The sequence below is a fragment of the Girardinichthys multiradiatus genome, chromosome 22 (assembly GCF_021462225.1).
Source record: "Girardinichthys multiradiatus isolate DD_20200921_A chromosome 22, DD_fGirMul_XY1, whole genome shotgun sequence".
In the NCBI taxonomy this organism is placed as follows: Eukaryota; Metazoa; Chordata; class Actinopteri; order Cyprinodontiformes; family Goodeidae; genus Girardinichthys; species Girardinichthys multiradiatus.
The window spans coordinates 32,249,006-32,273,707 of NC_061814.1; the positions used below are offsets into that span (position 1 = coordinate 32,249,006).

Here is a 24,702-nt window from a genome sequence, read left to right on the forward strand (position 1 = left end):
CAGAATCATAGTTGGTGAGCTGGTTATAAACATGTGAACCAGAAAGGCCTGTCTGGCATAAACAATAAGGGGTGTTGAAACATTCGATCTGTACATGTCACACAAAGCCTGTTTACTGAACACACAGGCACCTACAAGCCACAAGTAGACGGAGACTGCTCAAAATTAGCCAAGATGTCCAGCATCGCAGCCAAGCTTCAGCATTTTAGGGAGAAATCCCAAAGGATCGGAACCAACTCTCACACACTACCTAAACCAAGATTTAGGTAGAAGCTGTCTGGAGAGAGAACAGCTGTTTGAGGACGACTGCTTCGAACCTATGCCTTCATCCTTAGGCTACAATGAGCTTGGACCAAACTCCAACAATGTGCGCGGAATCACCTGGAAGAGACCCTCTGTGAGAGCTGCCATTAAATGGAGATTTCTAGGAAGCTACTTTTGTCATAATACTAATTGGTAATTATGTTTAGAGCTAAATTAATGTTAGCGGTTGAGGGCGGTAGGAACCACCTGAATCCCAGGGGCGGCTTTCCTGTTGCCTTGGCGGAGGTGAGGGATCGTAGAGGACCATACTGCGAGTCAAGTTTGAAGGCTGCTCGCCTCTGAGCCATGAACTATTTACACCTGCTGGGTCCCCAACCAGGTACCGTTCATGGCTGCTGATTACAGTGGGGTGGGGCACTGCACCACTGAATCTATTCTGACTATTTACACCTGTTCTGGGCTCGGTGGATGTATGGGGAACCCCGTGAGCCTGGAAAGGTAATCTCTGGAAAGTAGCTTCTACAACCTCCAGATCTGACCTGCAGGTTCTCTCACCCCCCCATTCCTCCAGGGATGGGGGGGTGGCATGGCTACCCTCTATTGTCTCCAACCTATTTTCAACTTCTGTTAGTTCACCTCTAAGGACATCCACCGTCCGCAAAGTATCATTCAACTCAAACTGCAGTTTAACACGCTGGTCAATTTCCAACATTAACCTTCGCTGATACAACAGAGTGAGCTGTCCTAACACATCTGAGACCCGTCTGTCCTTTGGTGGGTTTTTAATGACTTGGAGCAACTCCTGAATCCTGGCTTCACATTGCTCAATGCCATAATCATTGAGACCTTTACGCTCCTCTGGGGATAACAGAATCAATGACCCAATCGCCTCTTGTGCCTGCATTCCTATGGGGTCCTCCACCATACACACATCTCCAGCTGCAGTCTGGGATGTTCCCTCCATCTTTGGCCCAACATGCACAATGCAAACACACAAAACTGTTTATCTATGAACCACTACTAAAGAAATTAGCAGCAACGCAACAGACTGAGTTGTTCAGTGACCAATGATTGCTAAATTAATTAGCCGCACACAACAGGCTAAGCTGTTCAGCTAGCTGTCTGATTCATACCTGTATCTTCCAGGTGTATGGGTGTGCTTAAAATGGGCACACGGGTTTGACCGTTCAAACTGTGGCTTACCCAAGTCTATGCTTAAGTGGGAGTAATCAAGCAAACACACACAAAAAGGGAAAGAAAGAAGAAGAGAAAGAATTTTGAAATAACCCAAAACCAAATTCAAAATAAAATTTTAAAAATGGGAAAACGAAACTAAAACATTCAATGCTGTTCTTAGCTTCAAATAAATGTTAGTGCTCTCTAAAATGGATCACCTACCTTCTTGTTAGACAACTAAGTTAGTTTTATGAGTCAGATCAAAACATGCTTCACACAATAAAACCCAGCAAAAACGCTTAAATTTTATCCAAAAGTGGTAATAAATGATCTGTAACTTCAACTTTCAACTTTAAGTTATGCCCTTTTGATCATAGGTGATGGAATTATCTGCCTGCGTTAATGAATTGAGTGATTAAAATCAAAGTAGGAAATGCAATTCTCACTAGTGACCACCAGATGGTACCGAGTGCAGGTCTGCGGTTTGGGAAATCCAGCTGCAACTGCAATTTATTAAATGGCCACCAGATGTAGGTGTTGTTCTCTACCTGACTGGGAGAATGTTGGTCACAACTGTAATTACGCCCAGCGGACACTGCTGGGCAGGTTTGCTGCTTATCAGCGCTGGTTTTCTGGAGCTGATGCAGCAGGCTGGCCGGCTGGAAATTAACTTTAAATTTTCCACAAGTTTAAACCAACTTTCACCTTGCATCCACAACAAAGACCTCTGAAAGATTATTTTATCCTCTGCAGCATACATAAGAACTGAGCAAACTCTAGTCAAAATATCCCCTAATTCACAAACGTTCTGTGCGAAACCCAAAAATCTCACAATAAAACGTCTAGTTAACAGAGATCACAATTGTTTATTCTGTGCAACAGTGATGTAATGTCTGTCTTTTTAAGGCCCGTCAAGGAACACCATATGTTAGAATTATGATTATTGATTAATTAATCTTTATCAATAATTATAATTAAAAATCATAATTTGACTAAATTAATTTCTTAATCAAAATCCTCATTTATGAATCGAGACCAGAGATGTCTTCTGGAGTTGTAATTGTGGCTCAACGCCTTTGATAATTACAACCGTTAAATACTCAGTAATAATTAATAACTATTACCAGAGATGTCACTGTTTAATCAACCGTTTCTGCCAAAACGTGTGTAACTTCAACCTTATCTTGACTGACGAATCACTCTTGCACAAAATAAACACAACGACTTCTGTTTATCTATGTGAACATTTATTAAATCACAGCCCTGATACAATCCGCTCTTCCGATTTAATAATCTTCACCTACTCAGACATGCAAAGTTCTACACAAAAGTGGTAAAATATCTAACTAAACAAAATAAAGCAAAACAGCAGTATGGGATCAAACCAGCAGTTATGGCAAAAATGATAATATGACAAAGGGATGTGGTGGTGAGTGCAGGTGGGGAGCGGAGCTCAAACTGCAATTCAGTCATAAAACATCCCCCAACTCTGCGAGGTGAGCACACAAAGCGTTATGAAACTCTTGGCGGCAAGCTTGTAGGCAGTAAAGTTGAAGACAAAGAAAATGGTGAATTTCGCCATGAGGTTATTATAACAGTCCAGTCTCACAGCGCATCTGCGCTTGCTCCCAGGTGGTAAATAACCCCGCAAAACACACACAAAGCTGGGTAGCGCAGCGGCTTCCAGACATCCAACACAGCACGTCAAAGTTTCAATAAAAAGGTTGCATGCACATATAATTCAGAACACATTAGATTAAATGGCGAATCTAATCGCACTAAAACCTCCTCTACCCTGCCCAGACTATGTCTAAAAAAGAAATAAAAATAAAGGATGGGTTTTACTTGTCGTTGTCTTCCTTCTGAGCAGAGTTGAAGAGAGGAAAAAAAAAGTTGGAAGTTAATGTGTGTCCACAGTTAACTTCAGGAAGAGCGGTCAATCTTCGTCCTCTGGCCTCCTTGGCGAAAGGGGAAAATATGATCTGACCATCCGGAGTCGACTGGACAAAACAAGGTGGCGATCAGTCTCCTTGAAACTCCGTGGTTTTTTAGTTACGTGTTAAACTCACGTCTTCGATCGGCAAAGTGAAATTTCTGGCCTTCTCATTCCAGAAACCTCAGTTATGAATTTTTCGTTGGCCAACGAAGGAGAATAAATGAAGTCCACTAGGGACTCTTCTCCAGATGATGCTTCAGTTGCGTGGTCACCGCGTCACGGCCTCCAGCTGAAGGTGAATTTTCAAAATAGGCGCCTTCTTATATAGTGTCTTGTGACGTCAGACTTGGGACGCCCCGTTATATCAGACGCGGTGCCCGCCGGGATTTGTAGGAACAGGCTATCCTACGGTACAAAATGGCCGATGACGTTGAAAAGGGCATAGTGGCGTCCAGCAACTGGAATAGTTTAAAATCAAGAATCACAAGTATGTGCATTGTTCCTAGTTGTCCTTTGATATCACTATCATTATTTGGAAACATGATAGGTCAACAGTTCTGAAAGTGAGCTTCTGTTAAATGTCCACTTGCTGCTAATATCATAACTACAGTAGTTAACTCTCCATATCTTGTTCTACCATACATCCAGATTAGTTAGTACTAGTGTCAAAGATTGTGGCGGGTTTGGACCAAAACGCAGATAGACACTGGGCAGCAGCATGATGAGAAATAATGTTCTTCTTTTAATGAAAAAAATGTTTCCAAGAACTTACATAAGTCTCCAACAAGGTGGTGCAGAGTGTAGGCAGGGAAACAGCAGGGTAGTTAACGGGAGGGACCAGGTTAAAACAGATCTAAGCAAAACTATAGGCAAAGATAAATAACCATATGAAGCATAACAATCTAGAATAACCATTAACTAAAGTAAATTGAGAAACTAGAGGGAACAGAAAAAGCACCTGACTGATAAAAAGTAAACAAACACTAAACTAACTGGGAGGAATACTAACTAGACAAAGCAGGGACATGAGGAACTATACTAAATGACAACCCTGAGGAAAAACTAAATCTAAAGTAACAATAAACAGAAGGGAACAAAAGACTTGGGGAAAAGGAACTAACAAAACTACAGGGGTTGGACAATGAAACTGAAACACCTGTCATTTTAGTGTGGGAGGTTTCATGGCTAAATTGGACCAGCCTGGTAGCCAGTCTTCATTGATTGCACATTGCACCAGTAAGAGCAGAGTGTGAAGGTTCAATTAGCAGGGTAAGAGCACAGTTTTGCTCAAAATATTGAAATGCACACAACATTATGGGTGACATACCAAAGTTCAAAAGAGGACAAATTGTTGGTGTACGTCTTGCTGACGCATCTGTGACCAAGACAGCAAGTCTTTGTGATGTATCAAGAGCCACGGTATCCAGGATAATGTCAGCATACCACCAAGAAGGATGAACCACATCCAACAGGATTAACTGTGGATGCAAGAGGAAGCTGTCTGAAAGGGATGTTCGGGTGCTAACCCGAATTGTATCCAAAAAACATAAAACCACGGCTGCCCAAATCATGGCAGAATTAAATGTGCACCTCAACTCTCCTGTTTCCACCAGAACTGTCCGTCAGGAGCTCCACAGGGTCAATATACATGGCCGGGCTGCTATAGCCAAACCTTTGGTCACTCATGCCAATGTCAAACGTCGGTTTCAATGGTGCAAGGAGTGCAAATCTTGGGCTGTGGACAATGTGAAACATGTATTGTTCTCTGATGAGTCCACCTTTACTGTTTTCCCCACATCCGGGAGAGTTACGGTGTGGAGAAGCCCCAAAGAAGCGTACCACCCAGACTGTTGCATGCCCAGAGTGAAGCATGGGGGTGGATCAGTGATGGTTTGGGCTGCCATATCATGGCATTCCCTTGGTCCAATACTTGTGCTAGATGGGCGCATCACTGCCAAGGACTACCGAACCATTCTTGAGGACCATGTGCATCCAATGGTTCAAACATTGTATCCTGAAGGTGGTGCCGTGTATCAGGATGACAATGCACCAAAACACACAGCAAGACTGGTGAAAGATTGGTTTGATGAACATGAAAGTGAAGTTGAACATCTCCCATGGCCTTCACAGTCACCAGATCTAAATATTATTGAGCCACTTTGGAGTGTTTTGGAGGAGCGAGTCAGGAAACGTTTTCCTCCACCAGTATCACATAGTGACCTGGCCACTATCCTGCAAGAAGAATGGCTAAGATAGCTTGCATCTAATGAAATAAATAGTTTATGCATTTTTAAAATATCACTCCAACCGTTTTCTTTTAACAAAGCAGCTAATGCTTGGTTACATGTGAAATAGAGGTGGAGGATGGTGCACCAAAGAGTATCTTCCTGTGTGAAACACATGCTGTTACAGAACATGTTTTCTGCTTAGTTTGGTTTAAGTGAAGCAGATTTTATTTCTGCACTCCTTTCCGTTTTTATTAGGTCAGTACATACAATGCTTTACATTTTCCATTCTCAGTACGTGCTTCACACAGGAATATCATACCACCCAGTTCTAACTTGATAATGGTTCAAAGGTTAATACAATACCTCTCACATAAACGTTATGACTAGCCGTTATCTACAGTTGGAACCAATCTGGAATAATCTGGTTGTAAAAATGTATTATTTTATAGTGTTTTAAGTAAATAGTATTTTAATAATTTTTAGGCTCCATTACTTTTTTTTCTTTGAGTTTTTTTTTTTTGTGTGCAACCAATCAACACAGTCATAATGTTTTGGAGATGTTTTGCAGTTGCAGCATGAAACCATGTAAAACATTGTGGGTGCTAGATTACATTTAACATTGCAGTTTCCCTGATTAATAATTAATTAACTAATTACATTGATTATGTTTACATTGTTAGATGTGGATGGGGCCAAGGCTGAGCTTTTGGGTTTCCGCTCCTTTTTGTCTCCTCTCATTTTGCCTGTTACCACACCTCTCTGTCACTCTTTTCTATTTCTGTCACACACAAACATGCACACTCGCACACATCCACACACACATACACGAGTATTTCTTAACATAATCCTATATCTCTCAGCCCCTCTTACCCCCAGCACCTTCTTAATTGTCTGTGTTTTTCTCTTCTGGACTTTATATCAGGAAACCCCAACCCCTAACTATGATTTCACCTGGGTCTTTCTGTTTCTCTAGTGACATGCTCTGTCTGACTACACACGTACAACTATGGACACACTAGGGTTTATCACATGGAATGTGCTTGGAGCTGGCACTAGAGAGAAACATTTAACCAGCTTAAAAGACTACAGACAGATGTCTTATTACAGGAGATTCACAAATCTGCCACAAGTTCAAATGATCTTTAATCACCTGAGGTTCCCAATTTGCTTTCTGCCTGCTATAATTCTAGGGAAAGGGGAGTAGCAATTTTAATTCACAAAATATTAACTTTACAGTATTAGACACAGTTACAGATCCAGAGGATAGATTTATAATAGTAAAAATATCTTTTCATAACCAAAAGTTATGTATTGTCAGAATATATGCCCCAAATGTTGATGACCCCCATTCTTCCATACTATATTTCTGCACTGTCTGAACACTTGGATTAGCCTACTCACTTCTTCTTGGGGGCGATGTCAACTTTGGTCTAAATGAAGAAATAGTCAGGTTTAGCACAACAGGAACTCAGCGCAGTAAATAAACATAGGTAAACAGTACATGAGTAATTATGGATTTTGAGATACATGCCGATCTCTTCACCCTAACCACAGAGAATATATTTTCTTCTCACATGTCTATCACTCCTACTCTCGTTTGGATTATTTCTTAGTGAGCAGGTTGTTGTTGACTAACATTACAGATACTGAGATACACCCTATAGCTATCAGTGATCATGCTCCTGTCTCCTTAACTTTAGTAAATAAGAAAGAAATCCCACAAAGCAAAAGCTGGAGGTTTAATACATCATTGCTTAAGGATAAAGATTTTATCAAATATTTCAAAGAAGAGTGGACTGCTTAATCGGAGTGTCATGACCCCCCTGGGACACCAACATCTGTTCTCTGGGAGGCAGGGAAAGCAGGGATGAGAGGTAAAATAATCTCATTCTTATCACAGAAGGAAAAAAAAAAAACGTATTCGGGAATTCAAATGTGTTGTTTGTTGGTCTTCAAAAGGTTCTCTGTCATCCCCTAGCCGGCTCTCGTCACTCCTAGTCATCCCACAGTTCTCTCCCTAATCTGCTCAGTCTTAAACTTTACACAGTATTACACATTCCACTCTCAGCTTTCTGCATTTACTTTTAGACACAGTTATAAAACCATCACTTCATTCTTTTTATTCGTACATCACAACTGATCAACATCATATCTGTTTCATATATAGCTGATGGAGAATTTCTAAACCTTAATGTTTTTTTTTTATTTTAATTATCAGTTCTCAATCATATTTCAATCATATGTGTTTTAACTTGATAATCAAAGATTACTCATTTTATTTAATACTTGTAGAAAATGGAAAATCATCATACATCATTTCCTTGGTTACACTTGTTTATACTTCTGTAAAAGATAAGACAGATAATATGTGACTCCACACAGGCCTCTCCAGTCTCTCAGTCCCAGAATATGAGAATATGTTTGTTTCACTCTCTACTGCTTCAACTGTGTATTTTAATAATTGTTGCATGGATTACACAAAAGGATATTTATTGTAATGTTTATGGATTTAACTGTGAGAAGTTAATGAATGTTGCATGGATTACATGGAAAGATCTCACCTTATTTTGACAACAGCTGTATAAATATGAGCATATGCAACAACAGGAAGGGATGTAGCAGATAATGAAATATATTAGAAAATTAAGTCACTGAGAGAAAAGTATATGTAGGACAACATGAATACTGCAAATATCTGTAGTAGCAGCTGGATGAGTTGTAACAGAGTTCACAGTGACCACGTAAAGTGACTAGTGTATGAATGGGAGGAGGGATTATTGGGAATTTATCAGTTTTATGATGTCTGGGATGAAGCTATTGCTGAATCTGGTTGTTCTGCAGGTGCAGCTGCTGAACCTTTTAAAAGAAGGCAACAGGGAAAAAAGTCTGTGATGGGGGTGGGTGGAAACTTTTGTAAAGGTGCGAGTCCTGGTCAGACAAGTTAAGATTGGTCATGATCCAAGAACTTTTAAAAAATCGTGTGGGCTCTGAGTCAGGTCAAATTGAATAATTGTAACACAACCTTTGGTCTATAAAGATTAAAGACCTCCCAACAAGTCTCACAATAAGGTAAAAGTGAACATCCATCAGTTTCATCATTTCTTGTCTAACATCTTTTTTCTCAAACAACAAGTCAACAACACTTTTATACTAACTTCCTTTAGAGTTGATGACACCACATATTTTTTATGTCCATCAGTTGTTTCCTGGATTAGGATGAAAAGGTGGTTAAACAGTTTAGGTGAAAGGTTGATTTAGTAGATTAATTATTTGTAAAATGAAAGGCATGACTTTTGTTAAATTCAACCTGTTAATAACCACAGAAAACTCTCTAATTCTAAAATTTAAATCTTAAAGTTTGCTTAGGTGCAATAAAGCGTGTTTTATTAGACCTACAACCAAAGATGTACTTACAACCAAATCCTACCCACTTTTTGGAACTTAACCTGTGAAGAAAAACACAAATGTTTCCCTACCTGCAGCCTGAACTTGTGTGATCCCTTAGAAATCCAAAGGATGCCATTAAGAAATTTTCTGTTAAAGACAAGAGTTCAGCAGAGAGAAAGTCTTATCTTCATTGCTTTTTTCATATACAAGTACTATAACTGAAAAGCTACGTTTTAAAATAGCTCCCATTCTTTGTTACTAATTTAGTTTGGGAAACCCACATTTCTAGTCTTTTACAGACATCTGCATTTATTTTCCAGTCGTCTCTCATTCCAAAGACTCACAAAAGTCTTTCCTTAGATAAAAGCGGTTCTCAGTAGGACAGTACTATTACAGATCTAACAGTTTACCAGAGAAATAAAGTCATCCAAGGGAATGACTAAGGTGGGTTTTGACAACATCGGTTTACCATGTAGATAAGGTAGCCAATATAATAAACATTTTTTACCAATCACTTTTTAAAAGCAGTACAGATTTCATTTTCTGCAGAAGACATTTTGTGATAAAAGTACAGAATGATATAGTCAAGACAAACACGTTGTGCTCAGTGTGTAAAAAAAAAAGAAAGAAGGATAACGTATGTTTCAAATTTGACTCAGGAAGTTCAGGTTGTGAATCAGTAATCTAACTTTAAATCAGTCTATGATAATTTTGCTGCCTTATTAATCTTAAGAATTTTGTAAAATGCATTCTTGTTTTGAGTTTTTTTTTTCCTGGGTGGTCATTTCCCTACATCCCACAGGACAGTTTGTTTTGGGGGCGCTTAGTAATACATATGAATTATGTTCATGTTGTGCCTGTAATAAATCTCACACACTACAAAGGCAACCGACAGCTCCATGTGCCGCACAAGGTGCCCTTTTCTTTCCACTTGAGCAAGTGCACGCCACTGATTACAGTAGTCAGTAATTACTTCCATGTGTCACACACTCGATGTGGAGGAGACTAAATCAGAAGGAAAAGGTTGGTAGTGAGTTCAGATACAGAATAACAGTTTTTTGTTTTTTTTTCTTTTCTCTAAAACCCCTTGATAACTTTTGCTCTAAGTTGAAAAAAAAATGTTTTAGCAAAGTTAAAGGTAACTAAAATTATCATTCCTTTCCCTAAATGGAGTCTCATTATTCCAAACAAACACATCTTCCCTAGAGTCAGTTTATAACTTGGAAACAGTATACTGAGGGTTTGTAAGGTTTCTTTTAAAGTTTATAACTTGGAAACAGTATACTGAGGGTTTGTAAAGTTTCTGTTAATTTCATATTTGTCTTACCTCTTTTCTCCTGCTTTTCCCCCAGCTCTTTACAAGTGTTTGGTGCAGATTGTCAGTCAGTCAATCTGTTGATGCAGAAGTTTACTTTATTTACTTTTAGGTCTTTCTATTTTGAACTGATTTAAACTGGCTCATATATTCAGCAAATAGGTCCTGCTGGAAAAGCAAAATGAACTTACAATTCTGTCAGGTTACACAGATCATTTTATTAGGATTTCATGTGACAAGGCCTGCATTAAGTTGAGTATACCTTTAAAGTATAAAGGCTGCATGTATTTTTTTTTTTTAGATTATTAACATCCTTAACCACACCCCCTGTGTTTTCATTGGTGTCATTCATGGGTTCACCCATAACGCCCCTTAAACACACCCCTCTATTTTAACTGGTGCTGACGCCATAAGATTTCAGATATTACCATATTTGGTCTTGTTCTATTCATATCACCCTACACCTGTTACCCGCTGTGCCATAAAATTTCAGATATTTCCATATTTGGGTTTGTTCTATTTATATCATCCTACACCTGTTACCACCTGTTCTTAGTCCACCATGACTCCCCTTAAGGTCAAAGGTCACTTGTCAAAACGTTTTGATTAAAGGGTGTACTTAGAATCTCTGATGTGGTTTAGTTTTGTCAAATCTGCAAATCTAGGAGAAACATTAATACCGAATAAGTAATATTCCCTGACTGTAGTTGTGTATTAAGGGAATTGTGGAAAGAACAATTGATTGGAAGAACTGTAGATTTTAACCAATTTATAGAATAATCTGAAAGTTTTGAAAAAGAATTTATCAATCCAATTACCTGAGAGACAAAGGTTTGTGAAAGTTGGAGAAAAAGTAATGCATCATCCGCATAAAGATTGATTTTATGTTCAATATTCATGCATTTTATGCCTTTAATATCTTTAGTTTACCTAATTGCTACTTTTAGTGGTTCAATAAAAAATAGCAAATAATGATGGGGAACGTGAGAATCCCTGCCTGGTGCCCCTCTGAAGATAGAAGCTGGAAGATGTTTGGTTATTTGTCATGATAAATGAAACAGTATACTGAGGGTTTGTAAAGTTTCTGTTAATTTCATATTTGTCTTACGTCTTTTCTCGTGCTTTTTCCCCTGATACATACACACCCCTCTATTTTAACTGGTGCTGATGCCATAAGATTTCTGATATTACCATATTTGGTCTTGTTCTATTTATATCATCCTACACCTGTTACCACCTGTTCTTAGTCCCCCATGACCCCCCTTAAGGTCAAAGGTCACCTGTCAAAACTTTTTGATTTAAGGGTGTACTTAGAATCTCTCACATCCTGCTTTAAAAAAAATTATGAATTCGATAGATGGTAATTTCTATCCATATCACTCATGGGCAGGGTTGCTTCAATAAAAATGATGGTCTTGCCAAAAATCATGTACTTATTCTCAATGATCCCAAATAAACCATCATCTGACTTGTTTATATCTCTGGACTACTCCATCACTAAATTTCTTTAGAAAGATAACCCCCCTAGCTTAAAAATGCTACAAAAGACCAAAGATAAAGGAGGACTAGATCGCCTTACTTTCACCATTACTTCTTAGCCATTAGGCTACAATACATGTCAAAATGGTTTAAATACAGTCCTCTAGATGAACCCTGGCTAGATGTAGAACCGACATTATGCAATAACAATAAGATTTCAGACCTTCCATTTATTAACTCAAATATAAAACATGTATGCTTTAAAAACTTCAACATCAAGGGTGGGGGGAGGTCTTTCATGGGGGGGCTTTATTTTTGGGGAGCTGGTGGGGTCATATTTGGTTAGTGTGGACTTTTTGCATGGCTTTTGCTTTGTGTGCTCTTTGCTGCGTTCTTTCCTCCAGTGTATGGTAGTCTTGGGCCCGGTGGATGTGCCTGTGCCTCCCTCCTTTGTTGGAACTCGGTGAACGGGTGTGCTTATAGGGGTCAGCCAGGGAGCTGGCTGCCTGAGAGAGCAATTTGTCCCCCAGTCCTTCCCTCCCCATCCTTGGACACTCCCCCCTGCCCACTCCATCACACTACCACTCATGTAGGGCCTTGGGGTGTGGGTGTATCAATGGAGTGCCGCAAGGGTTTTTTATCTCTGTGGTCCCATGGCAGCCTGGGCCCAGTTTTAATGTACAATTTAGATACTCTCACTTATAACATTTTTATGACATGCACATGTAAGGCCTTGGGGTTGGGCAGGCTCAATGGCAACCAGAGGGAGTGTATTTTATTAAACTCACCTCTGGTGCCTGTGCTCACCTCTAAGGGTCAAGTTAAATTAATAACAATAATAATTTTTTTTTTTTTTTCTCATTATATATTCCTCATCAGCACTGACTCTCAAAGTCCAATGAGTTATCCAAACCAACCTGGCCCTGTTTGAAAAAGTAATTACGCCCCTATTATTATTTTGAACAATTTTGATGCACAGCCCCACACAATTATCAGTTTTCACTTTGTCCTACAATACATGTATGTGGTCAGCTTGTCCTTATTATCTTGCCTGTGTGATGTCCTCTTAAACATTGTTAAACAAGAATTAAAGAAACATTTGACCTTATGGCGCAAGGTTTTTTGTGCAACCGACCAACACAGTCACTTTGTTTTTGGGGATGTTTTTGAGTGACAACATGAAACCACATGAAATACTATGGGTGGTACATTTGATTTTCATTGCTCAATCTTTTCCAGGTGACTGCTGGTTCCTGACAGCTATTGCCTTCCTGACTATCAACAAGCAGGTTTTGTCCTGCATTGTGCCCCATGACCAAAACTTTGAAGAAAACTATGCTGGAATATTCCACTTCCAGATACAACACTGTCTCCCTCAGAGTCAATATTGTGATAATAGCTTATCTTTTGCTCAAAAGATATGGAAAACTGCTTTTTCTTCACTCAAAGGAGGGCTCTGGGTTTGGGAGCGCCTTGCTGGGGAAAGACTATGCTTAGTATGGATGAATCTGAATATTTAGCTGTTTGTGTCAACTTTTTTTGTTGATCTAGGCCTTAACAAAGCTGTTTTTCCTTTAGAATAAATGGCTGCTACAAGGCTCTTTCTCGTGGCAGCACCATTGAGGGCTTAGAAGACTTCACTGGGAGCATCGCTGAGCAACATGAACTGAGCAATCTGGAGCCACATCTCTTCAAAAATAATAAGAAAGGCTCCCTTTTGGGTTGTTCCATTGATGTTTGTCTAATGTTTTGTTTCACTTTGTACGATTGCTATCTTTGTGGTATATTACATGATTTCTTCCCATTTCAGATCACCAGTGCAGCTGATTCTGAGGCAATCACAGATCGCAAACTAGTGAAGGGACATGCTTACTCAGTAACAGGAGCAGAGCAGGTGAGGCTCCAGATGTTATTTGGTCAAAACACATAATCCCTCTGGAAGCAGTGTTGTTCTTGCAGACACATTTCATTTTCTGATCTGCATTAGGTTGAGTATGAAGGATACATGCTGCAGCTGATCAGGATCAGAAACCCATAGGGTCAAGTGGAGTGGACGGGACCGTGGAGTGACAAAGGAGTTTTGCAGAGATCCAACATGAGAAGTTTGTTCATCTGACTCTCCTACAATGAAAAACAAGAGATGGGTCCACTCCTTTTGTGGGCCAAGAAATTTTCAATGGATTGCCCTAAAGTCTGCATTAACATTCAGGGTCCAAGGTTGATGTAGCTTCACAACTTCTGAATTTTGCAGGAGAAAAATAAATTGTACTAAATGGTAAACATTTAAAAAGTTCCTGTTGTCTCTCTCCATCCACAGCATATTTTACTAAAAATCTTTAGGATCCTCAAAATGATTTTTTGGCAAAGAAGGGCCTTTGTGTCTACTTACCTCAGTAGTCATCCTCTGCCTGGGACACTCCAATGGAGGCCATTTTCACCCAGTCACTTTCTTGTTGCCTAATTATGAACACTGACCTTGATTGAGGCTAGTGAGGTCTTCGGTGCTTCCGATGTTTCTCTGGGTTTGTTTGTGACCTCCTGGAGGAGTCGCCAATGCGCTCTTAGAGTAATTTTGATAGGCTGGCCACTCCTGAGAAGGTTCACCACTGTTCCATATTTTCTCTATTTGTGGATAATGGCTCTCACAGTGGCTTGCTGGAGTCCCAAAGTGGAGAAAATGGCTTTGCAACCCCTTTCCAGACTGAAAAACAACTTTGTTTCCAGGTAGTTGTCAGGCTAGTAAAATGGAATGAAATAAATTGAGTTAATCACAGTAATTCAAGATTTAACAAGAAGACCAATTATGTATTCACATAGGACCAGGTTAGTTGGAATAGCTTTTTCCGTTCCAGGTTTTCCTGATGTGATATTAAAATTTGCTTGGTGATCTGAAGCTTTTGAGTGTGATGGTAGAAAAGCAATAAGATAAATCTCTAAGAGGGCTCAAAGTTTTTTAGAGGACTGGACGCCTTGGACATTTTGCCAAAAGGCATTTTGGCAAAATTTTGAAAGGCTGGAAAGGCTGGAAAATCCTGTTGTATAACAATTGTACTTATACTCTGCCTTTAGGCTTGTTTTGTGGGAGCTATGTAGGTGTAAAGTCCTGTAATGCTATGGCTATCCCCACCACTGACTGTGAGCTCAAATGTTACTCTATGTTTCTTTATTCTAGCTCATATGAATGGAGATATGTGAGCAGTGATGATCAGGAGCGACTGACCAATCGCTCTGAGGATGGAAAATTGGGAATTAACCATTTTGTAGTTGTTTTTACAAAGAGAAAACCGTTTTGCACTTTGTTTTTTGATGTTTTGCATCTTTTTTTTCCACTGGATGTCCTTTTCTGACTTTCTTCATGAGTATTCCACATATTGGCACCCTTTGTGAAGATGTGCAAAAATATCTTACTTTAAATTATTCTTTTATTGCTGTTGCATAATCTAAAAGTAGGAAATTTAGAAAATGTAACCTTTTATTTGACTGCATTGATTCAGTGGGGAAGATCCTGGGGACAAAGATTGAGAAATATCTGGTTTGTTCCTTCTATACCTCTATGACATGTTGTTTGTAACAGTAATAGATCGCTGAGGGTACCCGTTATTTTTTTGTTCTTTCACTCAGGATCTGTTTAATTCAAGATAGCAGATCAAAATGGTTGTATGAGCTCTTCCGAGATGAGGATAGTCGAAATATGAAATACGTTAATCAAGCTATATTTATTTTTTTTCCACTTTATTTGTGTATCTTTTACAATCAGAACAAACTGATGCACTTAATACAAAATATAAATAAAATGTTGACAGTTGAGAGTCACAATTCAAGTTTAAGCTCCTGTTTTCGTCTATTCAATCAAGGTTGTCTTGAGCTCCATTTTGACCATTTTTCATTGTGTTGAACTTCCTGTAGCCTTAGGCGGTGTGTCATCTTTTCCATCATTTGGATTTCTTCTATAATCTGTATCCATTGGTCCAGAAAAGGAGGGTCTTATTTTCCCCCTCATAATAGTCTTCTTACCTGCTACTAGTAATATTTTAACCAAGTATCTGTCCTTTTAGTATTGTAGAGGTCATAGGAATCTTATAACCAAGAATTGTTTTCATATACAATCTTCCAAAATTGTGTTATTGTATCACATTTCCAAAAGATATGCGCATGATCTGTCTCCAGCCCTCCAAAGTTTTGCCAACAGGGTACACACTTGTTTAACTGTTTACTCTTGATCCTGGGGGAAATAAAAAAGCGTATTCAAATTTTCCAGAAGAACTCCCTCCAGATCCTTGAATTAGTAGATGTTGAGTGCATTCTCTACATGTTTGACCAGTCTTCATCTCCCAATTTTGTATATTAAATTCTGAATCACATTTTTCCTTTATGTATTTAGTTGAGGATCTGTTCATTAGCAAGTGTTTATACACACTAAACATGACTCTAATTTCTTTATATGTGTTGATTTTGATCACTCTGTGTACTTCCCTGCAGGGTCTGTCCTGATCTCGTTTATAAAGTAATCTCTTAGTTGTAGAGTTCTCTATTATCTCCGTTATTTATTTCTCTCACGTTTTTGGGAACTCTCCAGCCGCAACACACCACGCAATGATACCCTTGTTGTTCCATTGTTTAAATCCTGCATCATTCCTAAGCGGTTTGAAATAACACTCATATGCTACCCATCTTAACCTCCTTCTGAATCTTATATTCTTTTATTATTTGGATCCATTGTTTAAGTGTAAATCTTGAAATAGAATTCATTTGGTTTACTGTATTCTTATACATTTCTTGATCCTCTTACAGACCCTAAAGGAGAATAAGTAAGATTTAAGTAAACAAAATCACAAAGGTTTAGTTAAGATAAAGGTGTGTGATTGGTGTGTTTCTACAGTTTTCTCACTGAGCAACGCTCTGCATCAGGTCAGTGTGGCTCGCTACAGTGACCCAAACCTTACCATCAACTTTGACAACTTTGTGAACGGCCTCTTTCACTTGGAGACACTCTTCAGTAGGTTTTATTCCCCTTGTGGGCATTATTTTTCATTGCTGTCTAAAATATATCAAAGTTAGGATTTTTATGACTTCACATCCCAACAGACATTTCCAAGGAGTTGGACACAGATGGGTCTGGTACCATAGAGGTGAAAGTCATGGAGGTAAGAGGCTAGATCAATGATGCAATGAAAAATGGCTGGCTGAAAGTAAAAGTAGAAAGACTAACCTGTTAATGATTTTATGCACAGTGGCTGAATCTGGCGATGTTGTATAGCTGCAAGTAAATAGTGAAGAATGCAGATTTTACAGTGCCTTGTGAAAGTACTCGGCCCCCTTGAACTGGTCAACCTCTTGCCATATTTCAGGCTTCAAACATAAAGATATAAAATTCTAATTTTTTTGTGAAGAATCAACAACAAGTGGGACACAATTGTGAAGTGGAATGAAATTTATTGGATGTGTCAAACCTTTTTAACAAATAAAAAACTGAAAAGTGAGGCGTGCAATATTATTCGGCTCCCTTGCGTTAATACTTTGTAGCGCCACCCTTTGCTGCAATTACAGCTGCAAGTCGCTTGGGGTTTGTCTCTATCAGTTTTGCACATCAAGAGACTGAAATTCTTGCCCATTCTTCCTTGCAAAACAGCTCGAGCTCAGTGAGGTTGGATGGAGAGCGTTCGTGAACAGCAGTCTTCAGCTCTTTCCACAGATTCTCGATTGGATTCAGGTCTGGACTTTGACTTGGCCATTCCAACACCTGGACACGTTTATTTGTGAACCATTCTGTTAGGTATTATTTACTCAGAGGAACGACACAGAGTCTCTGTTAATCTTGCAGCAAGGGCAGTCCACACTCTGCAGTGCGAACTACAAAGTGTTGACACCCTCTCTCTTAATTTATATGCTGGTTCAAACAGTTCAACAGACAGTTCAGACAGTTAGGGTGTGTGTGTTCTTCTACTTGTTGCTGAGTGAGAACCATTTTTCGTACTTTTATCGCAAAGTGAGGACATTTTGACAAAGTGAGGACATTTTCCCGGTCCTCACTTTTTCAAATTCCGTTCTTGGGACAGGGGTTAGGATTAGGACTAGGGTATGAATTGAGTAATTGTTAGGGTTAGGGTTAGTGTTAGGGTCAGGGTTAAGACTAAAACTCAAGGAAAATGAATGGAAGTCAATGGAAGTAACCGAAAAGTTCTCATAAAGATAGTAAAACACAGATGTGTGTGTGTGTGTGTGTGTGTGTGTGTGTGTGTGTGTGTGTGTGTGTGTGTGTGTGTCTGTGTGTGTGTGTGAAGAGGCTGGTTTTAGAAGATAGCAGAACAGGGTACAATTCAGCCTCTGTGTCTAGTTTCACATGTGCAGCTCAGGATGTACAAGGTCTTATGAGTGATAAACACAAGATACAAGTTTTCACACCCAACACATTCCATTGTAGATTTGGCTTTATGTTTTGGATCATTGTCTTGTTGGAAGATAAATCTCCGTCCCACTCTCAGGTCTCTTGCAGACTCCAACAGGTTTTCTTCCAGAATGGTCCTGTATTTGGCCCCATCCATCTTCCCATCAATTTTGACCATCTTCCCTGTCCCTGCTGACGAAAAGCAGGCCCAAACCATGATGCTGCCACCACCATGTTTGACAGTGGGGATGATGTGTTCAGAGTGATGAGCTGTGTTGCTTTTATGCCAAACATATCGTTTTGCATTGTGGCCAAACAGTTTGATTTTGGTTTCATTTGACCAGAGCATCTTCTTCCACATGTTTGGTGTTTCTCCCAGGTGGCTTGTGGGAAACTTTAAACGAGACTTTTTATGGATATCTTTGAGAAATGGCTTTCTTCTTGCCACTCTTCCATAAAGGCCAGATTTGTGAGGTGTACGACTGATTGTTGTCCTATGGACAGACTCTCCCACCTCAGCTGTAGATCTCTGCAGTTCATCCAGAGTGATCATGGGTCTCTTGGCTGCATCTCTGATCAGTCTTCTCCTTGTTCGAGACAAAAGTTTAGAGGGACGGCCGGGTGGTGGTAGATTTGCAGTGGTCTGATACTCCTTCCATTTCAATATGATTGCTTGCACAGTGCTCCTTGTGATGTTTAAAGCTTGGGAAATATTTTTGTATCCAAATCTGGCTTTACACTTCTCCACAACAGTATCTCGGACCTGCCTGGTGTGTTCCTTGGTCTTCATGATGCTCTCAGGGTTCTGTTCAAAGCGCAGAGAGCATCACAGAGTAGGTGCATTTATACCGAGACTTGATTACACACAGGTGGATTCTATTTATCATCATCAGTCATTTGGGACAACACTGGATCATTCAGAGATCCTCACTGAACTTCTGGAGTGAGTTTACTGCACTGAAAAGTAAAGGGGCCAAATAATATTGCACGCCCCACTTTTCAGTTTTTTATTTGTTAAAAAAGTTTGACACATCCAATAAATTTCATTCCACTTCACGATTGTGTCCCACTTGTTGTTGATTCTTCACAAAAAATTTGAATTTTATATCTTTATGTTTGAAGCCTGAAATATGGCATGAGGTTGACCAGTTCAAGGGGGCCAAGAACTTTTGCAAGGCACTGTATGTGGATTTGTATTACAAGGATTGCTTAAAGTCATGAACTCTGAACATTTGTATGTCTTTTGGCAGTTGCAGAAAGAGGTCTGCTCAGAAGTTAAGCACTATGTATTAGATTTAAGGGGAACGGTTATTGCTAATGCTTGCATTATTTGCCAACATTAAAAATACAATCATCAAACATGATGTAATTCTTTGGAAGAAGGGGGATCAGTTGGGGCTGAAAAACATGACAGCTTTAATTTTGTCTGTGTTTCGTTGAGCTTTAATTAACTAACCTATAGGTGGTTTGACTCTTCATGAAATCTACTTAGTGGCTTTCAAATCAAGAGCTAGATGAGACAATCAATACGTTCCTCACATTACTTTGTTAAACATGAGGACCATGTCTGTAGTACATCAGCTCAGCTCTCTTGGCTGCATTTGGATTATTCAAAAACGGACATATGATTGACGTGTAAAAATGTGTTTTTCTGGGAAATAAATTTTACCATTAACCCAAATAAAACCAGAATTTTTGATCTTTAAACTTTGTGTTTTGTGTAAACTAAGTGAAGAAAATATTATTTTCTTGGTTTTTAGTGCTTTGGGTAATAAATTGTGTTCAAAGCAAAACATTCAACTCACACTCAAAAGGAAAGTTCAGATTCCTTGAATTCAGGCTCTGTGAAGACTTTTTAACTAATAAATAGCAATTAGCACTTCAACAGTGAGCAGTGTTAAGGTGTATTAAAATAGGAATGCCATTGAATCACATTGTAAGTTTTTATTTTTAGGCTCTAGTGGTATGCAAGCCCTTTTCCGCCATTCGGATGAAAAAAAACATTTGTATCTCATTATTATGAGATACTATCCATACTAGCGACCTTTATTATTTGTCAAAGCATTTTTTTCTACAGTAATGAAACAGGAACTGGTGCAGAAAGAGCAGGGTTAGGAGGTGCAGAAAGCATCAACAGGCTAGAATTCGATCCTGCGACAGTCTGTGGCGAGTACTAAGGCCTCTGTACTTCACGCACTTAACCCCCTGCGCCACCAGCGCTGTACCCACTATGTAAGTTTTGACATTGGAGTTACTTTATTCATGTGTTGGGGTAGCATCATTGGAGTCAGTGCCTTAAAAAAGCCTATCAAACAGGACGCCACAGAACTGATGTGCAAAGAAGGAAACCTGATAAAATAATGAAGGTAATGGAAAACGCAAAGCATCCTCTTTACAGTGCAGTAACAGAATGACTTGAGTCAGAGGCTTCTTCTCATCTGCTACAGCACAGGCCGCCACTTTTAATGACTCACTGAAGAAACTTAGATCAGTGTTACTATAACATCCTATTTCCCTTTTGGGATGAAGAAAGTATTATTGAACTGAATTGAATTGAATTAAATAAACACTTTATTACAGCAGCTATTACCAAGTTTTAAATGCATGGTGGCCATATTGGATTTTGAGGTTTGGTATAAGTACCAACGTGGTACCAATGAATAAAAAAACATTTCTTTTTATCTTTTCTTTAGGGACAAAACATAAAAACTGTAAAGGTTGAATTTCTGCTGTGCAGCAATTTTAAAAATGCTAGTCATGTTTTTTAAAACTAGTCATTACAGTGGTATTTAGAAAACTGTTTATCAAAACTAAACTAATAAAAGGTTTGAAATGCTCTTCTCTAACATTTATACAAGTTCATGAGCCTTGAGTTAGGTTGTCGCTCTTTAAACAAACAAAATATAATTATAAATTACTGGGATTTCAACTAAATATTTTCTCTAAAAGTTTACATTAGTAGTGAGGCTTTTGTCTTTGTATTTGTGAGCTCTTATTGGGCTCCCTGACTTGCTTCTTGCAAATATTACCTAAATTCACAGTTCAGTACTTGTGGTATGCCAGCAGATGTCCCAGTTCTTGCTCTTGTGTCAATGACTTGTCTGAGGTGAGGCCAGGCTCCCAGTGTGTCTGCAGCAGCATGAGGGTTTCAGCTCACAGAGAGCTATGTCATTTCCTGATCTGCTCTGGCTTGTATTTCCCCTTTTGCTGCTTCTAACATTGCATGCAATTTAAGTCCAGTCTGACCACATTTCCATAACATTTTTTGTATTATCATTCCTTTGCTAAACAAAGAATCCATTGTGTGACATACATAATTAGTATTTTCCTTTTTTCATACATTAATGAGGATATTTTTGGTACCTAATCAAGAACTAGTGCTTGCATAAGAATCGTTGCTTTTTGTCCGGATGTGGGGCGGGACTGCAACTCTGAAAACCATAAATCCACCCGTAGGGGAAGTAATACCACTGTGATGATGAGGCAGTGGATCTGTATTTAGTTTCTGCTCAGAAAGAGGTGGATGCTCCACCAGAATTGTTGCTGTGACAAAAAGAACTGAACTATGTATATAGCAGAGATAAGGAGCACTTTTCTTCTGTTTCTCCTAACTCAGGGTGTTGATCAACACAATTTTAATTAAAGTATGCTAGATAACTTGTACCTCTTCCTCAGCCATTTTAAGAATAAAACACAAAGAAATATAAAAAAAACCAGACTTGCAGTTTTGTTGTGTACATCCAAGTAAAAAAACTTTCAGTGAGTGTACTGATGAAGATTTTGTTCCATAAATAGATTGCTATAAAACTATTTACATTTTTTCCCCACCTCTCGGAAGCAGCTGTTTGGGGTCACCCTGTGACCCCAAACAGGAGAATGTGGGTTAAAAACTGATAACTGAAAAAGCCTGAAAAAGTCACTGATAAATAATGCTTGTGTAGCAGGATATTTTAAGCCTGCTCTCAATGAGTAATCAAGCTGATCAACCGCTAACATAGGTGTTGTATATCCTTACTGTTGGGGTAATTAAACGGGTCTGCACATGGCTTTGAATGTAAAGTGCCTGTGACATCGAATTTTTATCCATCCACCCATCCATTGTCTTCCTCTTCTCCAGGGTCAGGTCGCAGGGGCAGTAGCCTAAGCAGAGAGACCCAGACTTCCCTCTCCCCAACCATTTGGGCCAGCTCGTTTGGGGGAATGCCAAGGTGTTCGCAGGTCAGCCGAGAAACATAGTCCCTCCAGCATGTCCTGGGTCTTCCTCTGAGCCTCCTCCTGGTTGGACGTGCCCAGAACACCTCACCAGGGAGGCGTCCAGGAGGCATCCTAACTAGATGCCCAAGCCACCTCAACTGGCTCTTTTTGAGATGGAGAAGCAGCAGCTCTACTCTGAGTCCCTCCCGGATGACTGAGGTTCTCACCCTATCTCTAAGGGAGAGCCCAGACACGCTACGGAGGAAACTTATTTCAGCCGCTTGTATCCATGATCTCGTTCTTTTGGTCATGACCCAAAGCTCATGACCATAGATGAGGGTAGGAACGTAGATCAACCTGTAAATCGAAAGCTTCACTTTTTGACTCAGCTCTCTCTTCACCATAACAGACCGGTACAGCGCCCGCATCACTGCTGACGCAGCACTAATCCGTCTATCGATCTCCCGCTCCATTTTTCCCCTCATTCGTGAACAAGACCCCAAGATACTTGAACTCCTCCACTTGAGGCAGGACCTCCCCCCAACCCGGAGAAGGCACTCTACCCTTTTCCGGCACAAGACCATGGCCTCAGACTTGGAGGCACTGATTCTCATTCTGGCCGCTTCACACTCGGCTGCGAACTGCTCCAGTGAGACCTGTACATCACGAGCTGATGAAGCCAATAGGGCCATATCATCTGCAAAAAGCAGAGACACAATCCTAAGGCCAACAAAAGGGATCTCCTCAACACCTTGGCTGCGCCTACAAATTCTGTCCATAAAAGTTATGAACAGAATTGGTGACAAAGGGCAACCTTGGTGGAGTCCAACCCTCAGCCGAAACGAGTCCGATTTACTACTGAATTTATCACTGGCTTTTATTGGGCGATCTGCATATGGTTCTTGGAGCTCCTCTGGGCTTTGCAGCGGACTGGACCGGTGCAGATACAGTGTAAATCCAGGATTACAGTATATATACGGCCCTGAGTGAAATAACCAGAGGCGAAGTAAGCAGCATGGAGCAGAAGCAGCAGACACAAGGGATGATTCAAGATCTTAAAACACTACCTGGTGTGTCACTTTTTTAAACTTTATATTAGAACCTTTAGATAAACATTTATTTAAATATATTGTTTGTGCCTGTAATTTATCTTGGACGTGCCTGTAATTTATCTTATATTAATAATAATAATAGCCAAGCCCCCATGCGATGGGGCGGTTCGCAGCCGAGTGTGAAGCGGCTGGGATGAAGATCAGCTCCTCCAAGTCCAAGGCCATAGTTCTTGTCCTCTTCAGGTTGGAGGGGAGTTCCTGCCTGAAGTGGAGGAGTTTAAGTATCTCGGGGTCTTGTTCACGAGTGAGGGAAGAATGGAGCGGAAGATCGATAGATGGATCGGTGCAGCTGCCGCGGTAATGGGGGCGCTGTGCCGGTCTGTTGTGGTGAAGAGAGAACTGAGCCGAAAAGCGAAGCTCTCGATTTACCGGTCGGTCTACGTTCCTACCCTCACCTATGGTCATGAACTTTGGGTCATGACCGAAAGAACAAGATCCAATACCAGCGGCTGAAATGAGCTTCTTCCGTAGGGTGGCCGGGCACTCCCTTAGAGATAGGGTGAGGAGCTCGGCCATCCGGGAGGAGCTCGGAGTAGAGCTGCTGCTCCTCCTCATCGAGAGGAGCCAGTTGAGGTGGCTCGGGCATCTATACCGGACGCCTCCTGGACGCCTTCCTCGGGAGGTGTTCCAGGCACGTCCCACCTGGAGGAGGCCCAGGGGACGGCCCAGGACACGCTGGAGGGACTATGTCTCTTGGCTGGCCTGGGAACGCCTTGGGCTCCCCCCGGAGGAGCTGGATGAGGTGTCTGGAGAGAGGGACGTCTGGGCGTCTCTGTTGAGTCTGTTGCCCCCGCGACCCAGTCCCAGTCCCGGATAAAGCGGAAGACGACGAGTATGAGCACGAATAATAATAATTTCGTATTATTATTATTTTTTTAAATTATGATTTCAGATTTTTAATTATTAACAAGAACTGCCGATATCTAAATGTACTTTTGTGACAAGGAAGTGTTCTGACCTGCTGAGACAGATCCGTTTAGCAACAGAAGCAACAACCTTTTTTTGGTGATCTTTTCCAACCAGATGCTCTGAGCAGCGTGGCTAAAGCAGCTGCATTCACGTTTACCTTCGTCTGTAAAATATCGCAACCTCTAAATAATTTATCTTTGAATTCAGAGGTTTCTTGGTAGAAGGAGTTTGCTGAGAAGTCCACTCACAACTGGCTGTGCTTGGTGGGACCAGCCCATCTGTCCCTCGTCAGTTTTCCTGCTCTGATCTTCTTCACT

At 40.2% G+C, this 24,702-nt stretch overlaps 1 pseudogene; it reads left to right on the forward strand.

Annotated features, from left to right (window-relative positions):
* The first annotated feature begins 21 nt into the window (after positions 1-21).
* On the forward strand, positions 22-17,052 carry LOC124858946 (annotated as a pseudogene).
* Positions 17,053-24,702: the final 7,650 nt, after the last annotated feature.